Genomic DNA, 12,570 nt, shown 5'->3' on the forward strand with positions numbered 1-12,570 from the left:
CAAGGTCCTACTATACAGCACAGGGAACTATATTCAATATCCTGTGATGAACCATAATGGAAAAGAATATGAAAAAGACTACACATATGTATAACTCAACCACTTTGCTGGATAGCAGAAATTAACACAACATTGTAAATCCACTATACTTTAATAAAATAAACTTTTTTTAGATGTAAAAAACAACAAAGAAACAAACAAACTAAAAACCTTGTCTGGCAAGATGGTGGCAGTGGTGACCTTTCTCCAGCTGCTGGGCCAGGGTGGCCTGGTGGAATGGAGCCTACCCAGGGGCGCCAGGTGCTTTGGGGTGCGGTCCTTGCCAACTGGTGAGAATGTCATGCACACGGGGCAGGCCTATGACCGTAAAGACTACAGGAAAGTTCAATTTGTAGTTCATCAGAAAGAGGTGAATGAAAACTTCACCCTCAATCTGATAGCAGAGTAGCCTATGAGCGAAGTTGGGAGTCAAATGATATCATGTAACAGGGGTGGGGGTCCAAGGCCACCCCAAAGTGTACATAAACCTGGACAAAGAAACAAAGATGGTGACATGTGGCTACTGTGGCCTATAGCTCAGACAGCACCACCACACTAGGGGGATGCATGAGAACATTTCAGTGATGGAGTGAAAATCAGGAGACCCTTGTGCTGTACATATTGCATCACTAGTGCTGAATAAAGGATGTTCTCAAGGAAAAAAAATAATAATAAAATAAGATAATAAAATACCTTGTCTGCTAACTAGAAAATATGGGTCAACTGTTGGTCTTCTCCTATTTTTTTCTCCTGAGAATATATGATCACATTTTCCTGCCTTTACATATGGCTTATAATTCTTTATTGTACACTGGAGATTGTATGTACATAAACTGAGAGTGAAGAATTTTCGCTAGATAGGTTTTATCCTTTCTATATTAGGTAGATAAGATACAGGGCCAATCACAACAATGTGATTAGAAAATGAACTAGATTGAGGTTGGGTTGTAGTTCTTTTTGACTCAGTCTCCCTCTGGTTTGATTGAAAGCTAGTCAAGTCTTTACTTCCTTAGCCATAAGACACTGTGGGAAATTCATTTATGCCTTTCAGAGGTTTGAGCTTAGCTCTTTAGCCTCCCAACCAATACATCTTCAAAATTTGGCAAGTATAATGAGAGAGAGACCAGATATGTGTTTGACACAAACCCTCCTCCCTCTAGCAGGACTTTGTCTTCTAAGCACTGCGAGTCTGTGGGAAATTTCACTGTGCTATTCTGCACCCTCCCTACTACACATACCTCCCCTAGCCTCCTGTGCCACTCAAGCACTCGGCAAATGCTCTGTGAAAGAAGACTGGCTATGCTTCAAGGATTCTCCTCAATCAAAGGCCCCATATCTTTAATTATGGAAAATAATTGGATATCATGTCTTATTTTTAAGATTTATTTTATTATTTATTTATTTATTTATTTTTGGCTGTGTTGGGTCTTTTATGCTGCACACAGGCTTTCTCTAGTTGTGGCAAGTGGGGGCTACTCCGTTGCAGTGCACAAGCTTCTCAGTGCGGTGGCTTCTTTTGTTGCGGAGCACAGGCTCTAGGCGCTTGGGCTTCAGTAGTTGCGGTGTGTGGGCTCAGTAGTTGTGGCACACGGGCTTGGCTGCTCCATGGCATGTGGGATCTTCCTGGCCCAGGGCTTGAACCCGTGTCCTCTACATTGCCAGGCGGATTCTTAACCACTGGGCCACCAGGGAAGCCCCTGGATATTGTATCCTAAAATACTTTATCTTCTGTTTCTTTTTCTTTTTCTGAGACTCCATTTAAATGCATGTCATCCACTCCAATTTTGTTGTCCATACCTCCTAACTTTTCTTTATCTTTTCCATCTCTATATCTTTCCTGGTGTTTTTTACATTGGTTTTTGTCCTCTGCTTAATCTTCCAACTCCCTCATCTGTTCTTCGGCTGCATACACTCTGCTATTTACCCCCATGCACTGAGTTACTTGTTTCAACGACTATATTTGTCATTCCTAACACTTCCAGTTTTGTTTTTTTTATAATTGCTCTTCTTGCTTTATATTTACAATGTCTTCCCTTATGTCTTGAAGGGAGATATGTATTGTCCTTAATGTAAATTCTTCTTCTGCCCAGTCTATTCATTTCACTTCTGCTATAGTCGTTCATTTGTTGGTTGTTTTTGGCTCTGAGCTCGTGTCCCCTTGGAAGTGTCAGCTCCCTTGGCCAATAATGTGTACTTTGGGAGGAGGAGTGAAATTAAATACCGGTTCCGGCTTTGGCTCCTCCTGGTGAAGTTATGAGGGGATTGCCTCAGGGTGTAGAGCCTCTGAGCATCTGTTCTCTGTTTGTCAATGACCACAGATAAGCCAGAGAACCCTGCCTTCCAGAGATCATCTCTGAGCTTTGCCCTAGTCACTCCTCTTTTCTAAGAGCTGCCTCACTCTGTGTAGTCATTTATCCCAATGAAGGTGTGGAAGAAGAAGGAGACTGCTCCGTGGTTGCCTGCCTACCTTTGTTGAATCTATTTCTCACCCTAGCTGGCTCCGAAACTGCCTTGAGGTTACCTTGCCATTTCCAGCTAGTGCTATGCTGACGTTTTCTGCCCACAGAAGTGGAAGGGTAGGCTACCATATGTCTGGAGAATTGTGGAGGAGAGAAAATCCACAACTAGGAAGCCATCCCCCAGATTCCCATCCATCCACGATATCTGACTTTCTCCACCTCTTATCTGCAGGATACACCCAGACTGGGACCTGTCTGGCTTCTGTTTCTCCAGAGTTAGGTTCTGGGATGCATCACTCCTCTCTCACTAACGCATTGTCTTCAGGGTTGAGTTTGGGGGAGGGACTCTTCAGTCTACTTCATTCGGCATCAAGATAGGAATCTGAAATCTCCATCTGCTTCCCATTATCTAGAAATTTCCCAATATTTCTGGCCTGCCAATGGTTCTTCATCTTATTTTCTACTTCTGTTATGTTTTGGTTATTTAAAAAATGGATGGTATATTTGTTGTCATTTCAAATGCAAGACCATGTTCTGAAAGCCTTCCTCCTCTTCTTTTGAAGGATCTCCTACTTGGTAAGAAGCTGGGGTCTCATCTTCCCTCTCTCTAGCTCTCCCATCTGTAACATGGGAGCAGATGGACTAGATGGTGTTTGAGGGCCTTCCTCCTCTCATGTGCTATGACTCCAAGGATCGGGCCCAGCTATTGTTTGGCCTGTTTCCTTCTTTACTCTCCACATTAGTTCAGAAATGTGGGTGGGGTCACCACATTCTCCCTGACCTCACTCTGGTCATGAGTAGTCAGAGAGCAAAATGAGGAGCTGAGAAATGAAGACAGTTTCCTCTTAGAAGAAAAACACAAACCATCTACAAAATCAATTCCAAAAATGAGCAGCTGAGCTAGGTGACAGAGGACTGTCCTGAGAAATGTAAATCTGGTGGCAGGGGGTAGGGTGTATGGAGTGGGGGATAACTTAGGGATTTCTTATTCCCAAAGCAAAAGCAGACTTCCAGATTACTTTCATCTTGCCCTCTGGTCTTTCAAAGGCCCTGTCACCCCCAGGAGATGCTAATGACTAATGTGAGATCGTAACTCCCTAGGAGATAGGGGTGTCTCTGTGCGGCCTATGATGCCAGAAAACAGCGTGGTAACCTGAATGACCTCCAAGTATCTCACCTATCAAATACTCAGTGGTGTCTCTTTATAGGGGCAGAAACCATGAATACTTCTGGGAAGAGCTAAAATCCACTCTGAGAAGGCTTGGGGGAGTTGAGAAGAGTACCAGGATGCTCACTGTCAGCTTGTGGTCCCTGCCCATAAAGACCTGAGTCTGACAGCTTGAGAAGTGAGAGGGCTGAGGTGGTGGTGTGGCCTTTGAGATCCAAGAATGAGGCACAGGCAGCCTTCACTCCTTGCCATCCATGATTTTAGGCATCATAAGGCCATAGACTATTGACCAAGGACCTCTGCTCAACCCTCATATACATATGGGGAAACTGAGGCTAAGAGAGGTCAGGGACTTGCCTGATGTCACATAGTGAGTCAATAGCTGGCTCAGAATTAAAACCCAAGTTCTCTTACTCCCAGGCAGGAGTCTGATACCTGTACCCAGGTGCCTCAGGTAAGTTCCTGGAGCTTCTAAGACCCCACTGAGTTTGAGGGAGACCCTGGGTCAGGCATAGGGCAAGGGCTAATTAAACATGTACTACTAGTACTACTTCGGTGGATGCTGTGGTGTGCTGCTGGGATTTCCCCTTCATGACTGAAGAACTTGTTCCCCAGCTTCTAGCAGTACTACAGGAAGATGGCTCTCAGCTGTAAGTCTTCTAGGGAATTACTTCTGCCAAAGAAAGTAACCTGGATCGGGCCATTCCCCCTCCCCAGGAGACCCACATCCAATGGTTGAACAGTGCTTGGGTGCAAAAGGCCAGCCCTGGCTCCAACACAGGACAATGCTAAAGAGGTCATCCCAGCTTCAGAGTGCCCCATGGGGTTGGCTGAGGCCATTCTTGAGACTGTATTGTGGCCCAACGTCTCTTTTTGCCCAGTTCTTTTCTTTCTCAGGTGTTGAGCCCAAAAGCATCCCTAATAAACTTCCTCCATGCTAATCTCCATCTTAGAGTCTGCTTCCCAGGAACCTGTCCTGCCACACTTGGGTTAAATTACAGTTATGAGGCAGCCCGACCTTGGGAAGGAGCTGGAGTCATGGTGAGGTAGCAGCTGAAAAGAGATGCGTCAGGAGATAGGGCACAGACTCTGAACCTGGAGACCTGGATTCCTGCCTCCACAGAGTAGCTATCTGCCCTGTTGTGATCTTGTCTGCAATCCCCAAAACAGATGGGGGGAAGAGGACGTGCGATTATTGCTGTTCCAAACTGTGGTCTTTCATCACTATTTAAAAACCATGCTGTGTGTCCCAGAGGATTGATCTCTCCCATTCTCATTGCTGCTAACCCAAATCTTTGGTTCTTCTCAGGCTCCATCCTCTCACTTCCCTTGCTCTTAGCAGACGATCCTGTCTTTTACTTCACAGGAAAAACAATAATGCCTTTGGTGGGGCCTCCATTGATTTCCCATCTCTCATCCTTATTACCCCATCATCAGCTCCTTCCCTCCAGCCCAAGGAAGGAGTGGGTCTCCCTAGGCTCTGAATCTTGTCCCTTTCCACCTTCTCAGAGATTGCTATGTGCTACATATCATACCCTTTCTCCCTCATGGAACTCATCTTCTTTATTCTTGGTACCTTCCCACAGGCACATAAATATACTCAGGTCTCTCATGTCTTGAAAAAAGCACTGTAACATTTTCTCATCCATGTGTTCTTTAACTACTGGTCCTCCCATTTATCCACCCAGTCACTCAACAAATTTTAATTGAACACCTACTATGTGCCAGGCAATGTTCTGGGTGTAGGAATACAGCAATGAACAAAAGACAATCCTGACTCTCATGCAAACTATAGTCTATGGGGGGAGATAGAAAATAAATGTGTAAAAAAGTAATGTATAACATTGTCAGAAGGTAAATAAATGCTAAGTGGAGAAAATCAAGCAGAGTAAATGAATTAAAGAATGACTGGGGATGGGGGGTTGGTGGGTATCATTTTACATAGGGTGGTCAGGGAAGGCCTCCCTGGTAAGGTAACATTTGAACAGAGCTGGAGAAAGTAAGGGAATGAGTTATATGGACATCTGGGGGAAGAATGTCCCAGTCAGGGGGACTAGTAAGTGCAAAGGTCCTGAGGCAAACATACCTGGTGTGTTCAAGGAACAGCATGGAAGGGAGCATGGAGTAAAGGAAGCAACAGGGAGCATGGTAGGAGATGAGATCAGAAGGATAGCAGGGAGCTAGGTCATGTAGGACTTTGTAGGCCAACATAAAGACTCAGCTTTTACCCTGGAGAATTCTGAGCAGAGGAGTGATTTAATTTGCCTGTGCTTAAAAGGATTGCTCTAGCTGCTGTATAGAAAATAAGCTACAGAGAGAAAGATAGAGGCAAAGAGACCAATTAGGAGGCTATTGCAATACAAGCAAGTGATGGAGGTAGCTTGGACAAGGGTGGTAGCAGTGGAGATGGAGAGAGTTCATCTGGTTTGAAGGCAGATCCAGTAGGATTGGTGATATGGGGTGTGCAAGAAAGAGAAAAATCAAGGGTGGCTGCAAGAGTTTTAGCCTGAGCTAGTGGAAGAGCTGTCATCACCTGAGATAGGGAAGGCTGCAGGAGAAATGGTTTGAGTTTGTTTTGTTTTCTTTTGTTTCATTGTCAGTGGTGGTGAAGGGGATGGAAATCTGATTGGAGACAAGTGGAGATGTCAAGTAGGCAGTTGAAAATACAGAATTCAAAGCACAATCCAAGCTGGAGATTTGTATTGGAGAGTTCTTGGCACACAGATAGTATTTAAAGGGATGAGATGACCAAGGGTGTGGGTTTAGACCCAGAAGAAAAGAGTTGAGTACCAATTCCTGGGGTTCCCCAGCATTGAGGGATTGGGGAGAAAAGAAGGACCCAGCATAGGAGACTAGAAGGAGCAACCAGTCAGGTGAGAAGAAAAGCAAGAGAGGGGAGTGTGCTAGAAGCTGGAAGTGTTACAAGAAAGAGAGGGAATGCATCAGGGGAGAGAGTGAACAGATTGAAGATCAGGAAAGAGGCAGAATGACTGGAGAGATGATGTCCTTGAGAAGGAGAGAGTGCACAAGAGAAGGGCCAGCCTCAACACCCACCTTTCACCCAGAGCATTGGCAGGGTCGGGGTATGTGACAGGCAGGGTATGTGGGCCCAGGTGCTCTGTCTCCCTTCCCAGCTCTGCTCTTCTCAAGGGTTTTTCTCCTTCTGCCTGCATCATCTGACCCCTTTCCTCCTCTCAGACCCATGAGGCACACAGCCAAGGTAATCAGATCAAGGTCTTCCCAACCTGTGCGTTGTTTTAGAGAAGTGCCAGAGCTGGGCAGAACCCTAATGCTGTTCACTTGTCAAATTCTTCCCCTCCCTCAAGGTCACCTATAAGCCCACTTTCTCTGGGAACGCCTCCCTGACCTCCACAGCCCCAGTCCACACTGCTTTCCCTTCTTCTCTCCTCCACTTCCTCCTCCGGCTCCAAGCATTGAGGAGCATCCTTGTGGACTAGGGTGAGGTGGGGATGGAAGCCCTCTTCAGCTGCACTTCCACTTATCACCAGGAGGGGGCTCAGGGTAGCAAGTGCTTATGTCAACCAATGGGAGGGAAGAGCTTGGGGAAAAAAAGCAGGGAATTTGGAGGCAAACTTAGTTCCTCCCTGGCTTTGCAGACCACTAGTTCACGGCGCTAGCTGGCTTCATTAGTCCTGCCTGGTACAGGGCTGAGGGGGAAGTCCTCCTGGTGCTCTCAGTGAGAAATGGCCGGCTGCTGGGGAGACTGGGGGTGGGGGTGGGGGCGGAGATTCTTTTGGAGAAAGAGGCGGCAGTGACCCTGAAGAGCTGACCCAGTTCCCCCTGCCACATGGCCAGTCCTTGGCAGGGCTGGGTGGTGTCCTGCTTTTCAGCCTACTGTACTGTCTACACCCCAGTCCTGCCAGCCAGGATTAAAGTATTTGCTCCAGAGTTCAAGTTTTCTTTCAGTTACAACATGTGGAGGCAGGGGTGTGGGTACAGGGGGAACATGGATGAGGAACCTGGAGGAGAATGAGCCTGGGTTCCTGCCCTGAGGGAGCACTCAAATGCCTATGGAGATAAGGCATGAGACAGGCAGAGAACACTGTGGGCCGCACACATCAGATCAGATCAGGGTTGAAGTGGGCACCTGCACCTGGAGGGGGACTTGAGGAAGGAAGTGACCGATTTGTCCAGTTTGAAAGAACCACTTCTGATAGACTCCCTTTCTCTGACGGGAGGGAACGAAGCTGTGGGAATATTTACAGAGGGCGGAGGGTGTGGAGTGATGGAGAGGAACCACATTTTGACAGCAATGCTGACCCCAACAGAATGGTAAAGAGCTGATGGGGGAATTTCTAGGGTGAGGGGAAGAATTGGTGGCTAGGGTCATACCTCAGAGGTGGTCACACACCTCTCTGAGTGGACTGTCATTGCTGCTGCTAAAGTTCCCTATTAGAAACCCGAGGCCCATCATCATTTGTCTGTGGAGGGGTCAGGTTTCCTTGGAAAGTAGTCTGGTTGTAGAGATTTCTTTAAAAGTCATGTTTGTGATGATCTCATCACAGGGAATGAGGAAAGGAGAAGAGGTGCCAAATATGTTATTGTGTTGAAACTCGTGTTTTAAGAAAACAAATGCAAGATTGTATTCATTAGCAACTGCCAGCCACAAACATGGAAAAAGCAGTTAAACCAATGAGGAATAATACCCCACATCTGATGCGGGAACCTTGGGTGAAGTGGGCCAGTGTAAGGAAAGTCTGGTTTCCAGTCACTGGGAAGAACAGGGAGGGAGGGGTCCTGTGAGAAGACTGAGACTTGGTCACTGACTGGAGATGCTGCATCTCACACAGCTTGTCTTGGGTTGCTTTCCCCAGGAGCAGGGACCCAAGTGGAGACCTAGCAGTGGCCAAGACATGGTCCAAGAGAGGTCACTTCCATCACACACTGTATTTCTCCCAAAGAGAGGGATAGCAGGCTGAGGGAAGACGGGGGGAAAAGGGGCCAGGATTGGCAATTGGTGGTCCTGCTGGGAAAATCAGAGATTGACACGAACAACTGGCAGGTTAAGAATGACCCACCAGGGAGGACTGAGCACTGGGGCAGTGAAGCTTTCCCTTGTGTCCCTACCAGGACTGGGCCTATGGTAAGATGTCCTGAAGATGCCCAGGCACACTGTCTCAACCAAATAACCATAATGAGAACCTGTGACTGAAAACAGCAAGGTTAGTATTTAAGGTTTAACACCCGGGGACTTCCCTGGCGGCACAGTGGTTAAGCATCTGCCTGCCAATGCAGGGGACACAGGTTCCATCCCTGGTCTGGGAAGATCCCACGTGCCACAGAGCAACTAAGCCCGTGCACCACAACTACTGAGCCTGCGCTCTAGAGCCTGCGATTCACAACTATTGAGCCCGCATGCCACACCTACCGAAGCCTGTGCACCTAGAGCCCATGCTCCGCAACAAAAGAAGCCACCACAATGAGAAGCCTGCGTACCACAACAAAGAGTTGCCCCCGCTGGCCACAACTAGAGAAAGCCTGTGTGCAGCAATGAAGACCCAATGCAGCCAATTAAAAAAAAAAAAAAAAAGATTTAGCACCTGGATTGAGATTGGGATTGCTGGATTTCAAGAGGCTTATCCACCGTCTTCCTTACAAGGATCTCCATTGCCAACTTCGGATGCTGGACCCCTTGTTCTCTGTGCCTTGTTCTTCTAGCTGGAACTCTTCATTGTCCTGTTGTGTGCTCTCTTCTCTGAGTCTGCCATAGGCCAAACCTAAGGAGGTGCTTGATCTCAGGGTTGTGCAAGTTAATCCCTCAACTACTTTCACATGATTAGAAATCATTAGAAAAAAACAACTCCCAATGTGATGACAGATTTCTCCCGGCATTACAGTGCCGTTTTTATGCTCTTGTTTTGTTCTTTAATTCTGGCCCAACCCTCCTATTGGGAGGAAGACCCTGACCCTCCAGCAACAGGTCACAGACTCTGGGATGGATTCCTAGGACTGGGAGCGTTGTAAGCCTGGGCTGTGGAGAAGGCAAGAGGGAGGGGGCTGAATGGCTCTACCTTGGACAAACAATGAAGAAGGGATGGTGGGTCGGATAGAGGCAGTTGTTATACAAGCCTGGTTGGGGATGTTTTGTTATTGTGTAGTGTGTGTGTGTGTGTGTGTGTGTGTGTGTGTTGGGGGTGAGGGTGAAGTGTTCTGGATAGTTCTCCTGGGAGGATCAGCTCCTTCCTTTTTTCAGGCTGCTCCTGTTATTTTGCTGGCCAGAAGCTTCCAGATGGAAGTATTTGGACCTAGACACCTGAAGTCTACTCCAACACTCAAGTGCCAGAAATTAGAAACTTTCCAGCAGGAACGTGCAGTGGTCACTGTGCACCATATTCAACCCTACACTGGATCAGCTCATTCAGAGAAATGGAGCTGGCTTAGACAGTCTGGGCTGGCTGGCTGGCTCCAGATGGCAGCCCTGGGAGCCCTAAATGAGTGGGTGGGGTGGGTTGGGGGGTGTGGCCTTTGCCAAGGTATCAAGGACTTGAGGCCTGAAAATGCAGACAACTCAGCAGGTGATGTGCAGCGACCAACCTGAGTGGAAAGAGGCCAATGCCAAGATACTGGTGTCACAGGGACTCCCGAAAAAAAATGCCGAAGGGGGGCCTTAAACCACCAGTGCTGCCAAGAATTGATTTTTCTTTCTTACGGAAATGAAAGATTTTGAGTATCATTTTTAGGTGAGGCATGTCAATGTCTCTGAGCTGCTTTCTGAAAGATGGACTGCTTAGCTGCTCTAAAGAGCCCAAAACATCTGTATAGCCCCCACTTTAAAGCTAGGTTAAAGAATCCAGTTGCTGGATCGAAGAGTATTCAAACAGACGAGGGAGACACTTGCACTTTTATACATCAAAGGAGGCAAAAGGAAATTGTCTTTGGGAGTTCCCTGGTAGTCCAGCGGTAAAGAATCCACCTTCCAATGCAGGGGATGCAGGTTCAATGCCTGGCGGGGGTACTAAGATCCCACATGCCGCAGGGCAACTGAGCCCGCACACCACAACTACTGAGCTCACACGTCACAACTAGAGAGCCTGCATGCTACAAACTACAGAGCCCACGTGCCCTGGAGCCTGTGCACCACAACTAGAGAGAAGCCGGCACGTGGCAACAAAGAGCCCACGCCACAACAGCAACAAAAAAGATCCCACATGCCTCAACTAAGACCTGACACAGCCAAAACATAAAGAAAATAAATAAATAAATAAAACAGACTTTCTCTTTAGGGAAAAAAAAATCAGTATTTTCAACATAAAAAGGAAATTGTCTTTGAATTTCACCATGAACTCAGAATTTCTATTCAGGAGAAAGTAATAAGAGGGTCAGAATATCGCCTCCCTTTCCAGAATGGGGGTCTGATGTTCCTTACAGGTAGCCCAGGGAGGAAAAGACTATGAAGGGTCACCATTCCTCCCTCATCAAGCCTGAGTGAGCAACGGCAACTCGAGGGCCAGACCCATGGCTGGAAGCAAGCTGGGGGCCAGGTGGCAGCTCCGCAACACCTTCAGGATCCAGGCTCCTTCTGACTTTCCCCTCTGCCACTCTTACTTAGCTTTTGTCCTCATGGTTGCAAGATGGCTGCTTTACTATCTGGTTCTGTGTCTGCACTTCAGGCACAAAGAGAAAGGAGAGCGAAAAGTAAAAGGCAAAGGCTCATGCCAGCTAAGCCTGCTCTTTTCCACTTTTTTAATTGTGGAAAAATACACGTAACATAATATTTAACTTAGCCACTTTTAAGTGTATAGTTCAGTAGTAAGTACATTCACATTGTTGTGCAGTCAATCTCCAGTCTCTTTTTACCTTGCAAAACTGAAACTCTATACCCACTAAACAATAACTCCCTATTCTCCCTCTCCCAGTTCCTGGCAACCACCATTCTATTGTACCTTAAGTCTCTATTAATTTGATTACACTAGTACCTCATATAAGCAGAATCATTCAATACTCATCTTTCTGTGGCTTTTTTTCACTTAGCATAAATGTCCTCAAGGTTCGTCCATGTTGTATCATGTGTCAGAATTTCCTTCCTTTTTAAGGCAGAATAATATTTTATTATACACATTACTACATTTTATTTATCCATTCATCTATCGATGGACACTTGCTTTGTTTCCACCTTTTGGCTACTGTGAAGAATGCTGCTATGAACATGGGTGTACAAATATCTCTGAGACCCTAATTTCAATTCTTTTGGATATACCCAGGAGTAGAATTGTTGGATCCTATGGTAATTCTATTTTCAGTTTTTTGAGGAACCGCCATGTTCTTATCCATAGTGTCAATCAACTCCTTTAATAAAGGGCTTTCCCTGAAGCCCCAGTGAGTTTCACTTCCATCTCATTGGCCACATTAGATCATGTGACCCCCTGTAGCTGCAAGGGAGTCTGAGGAAGGATGTATTTTCAACTAGGCTTAGAACAAACAATTCCCTGACCTGAGGAGATTCCTGTGTGCTGGGATGGTCTAGCTGTTTGTGTCCAGGGCCAAGTGTCTGAAACGTAGCTGAGCCTGTCCTACGGACACTCTGCCTATCCCCTGCCCATGAAGTTTGCCCTTTCTAGGGGGATCAGCACCCTCTCAAGCCACTGCTTCCAGGAGTGACAGCTAGTACTTGTTTTCTACCCTCCTGACCTGTTCTCTCAAGCAATTATGATAAAAGTTTTCCCCCACCCTATACCAACTATAAACTGCCCTGCACTCTTCCTTCACTGTCCATTATGGCTGAGTCATGCCTTCCCTGCCAGACTATAAGTCCTCTAGGACAGGACCTGTGTCACCACTGTGGGGCACAAAGCACAGGACTGACTCCTGGTGGAGGGAAGGAAAGTAAATTCCTCCAGATTAGTTCTAAGTCCTGCTGCAGTCCTGGATCTCTCAGCTCAGGGA

The 12,570-nt window shown here is 46.7% G+C and overlaps 1 pseudogene; it reads left to right on the plus strand.

The window, feature by feature from the left end:
- Positions 1-223: 223 nt before the first annotated feature.
- LOC130844709 (NADH dehydrogenase [ubiquinone] iron-sulfur protein 6, mitochondrial-like) lies at positions 224-632 on the plus strand (annotated as a pseudogene).
- Positions 633-12,570: the final 11,938 nt, after the last annotated feature.

The sequence above is a fragment of the Hippopotamus amphibius genome, chromosome 2 (genome assembly GCF_030028045.1).
Source record: "Hippopotamus amphibius kiboko isolate mHipAmp2 chromosome 2, mHipAmp2.hap2, whole genome shotgun sequence".
Lineage (NCBI taxonomy): Eukaryota > Metazoa > Chordata > Mammalia > Artiodactyla > Hippopotamidae > Hippopotamus > Hippopotamus amphibius.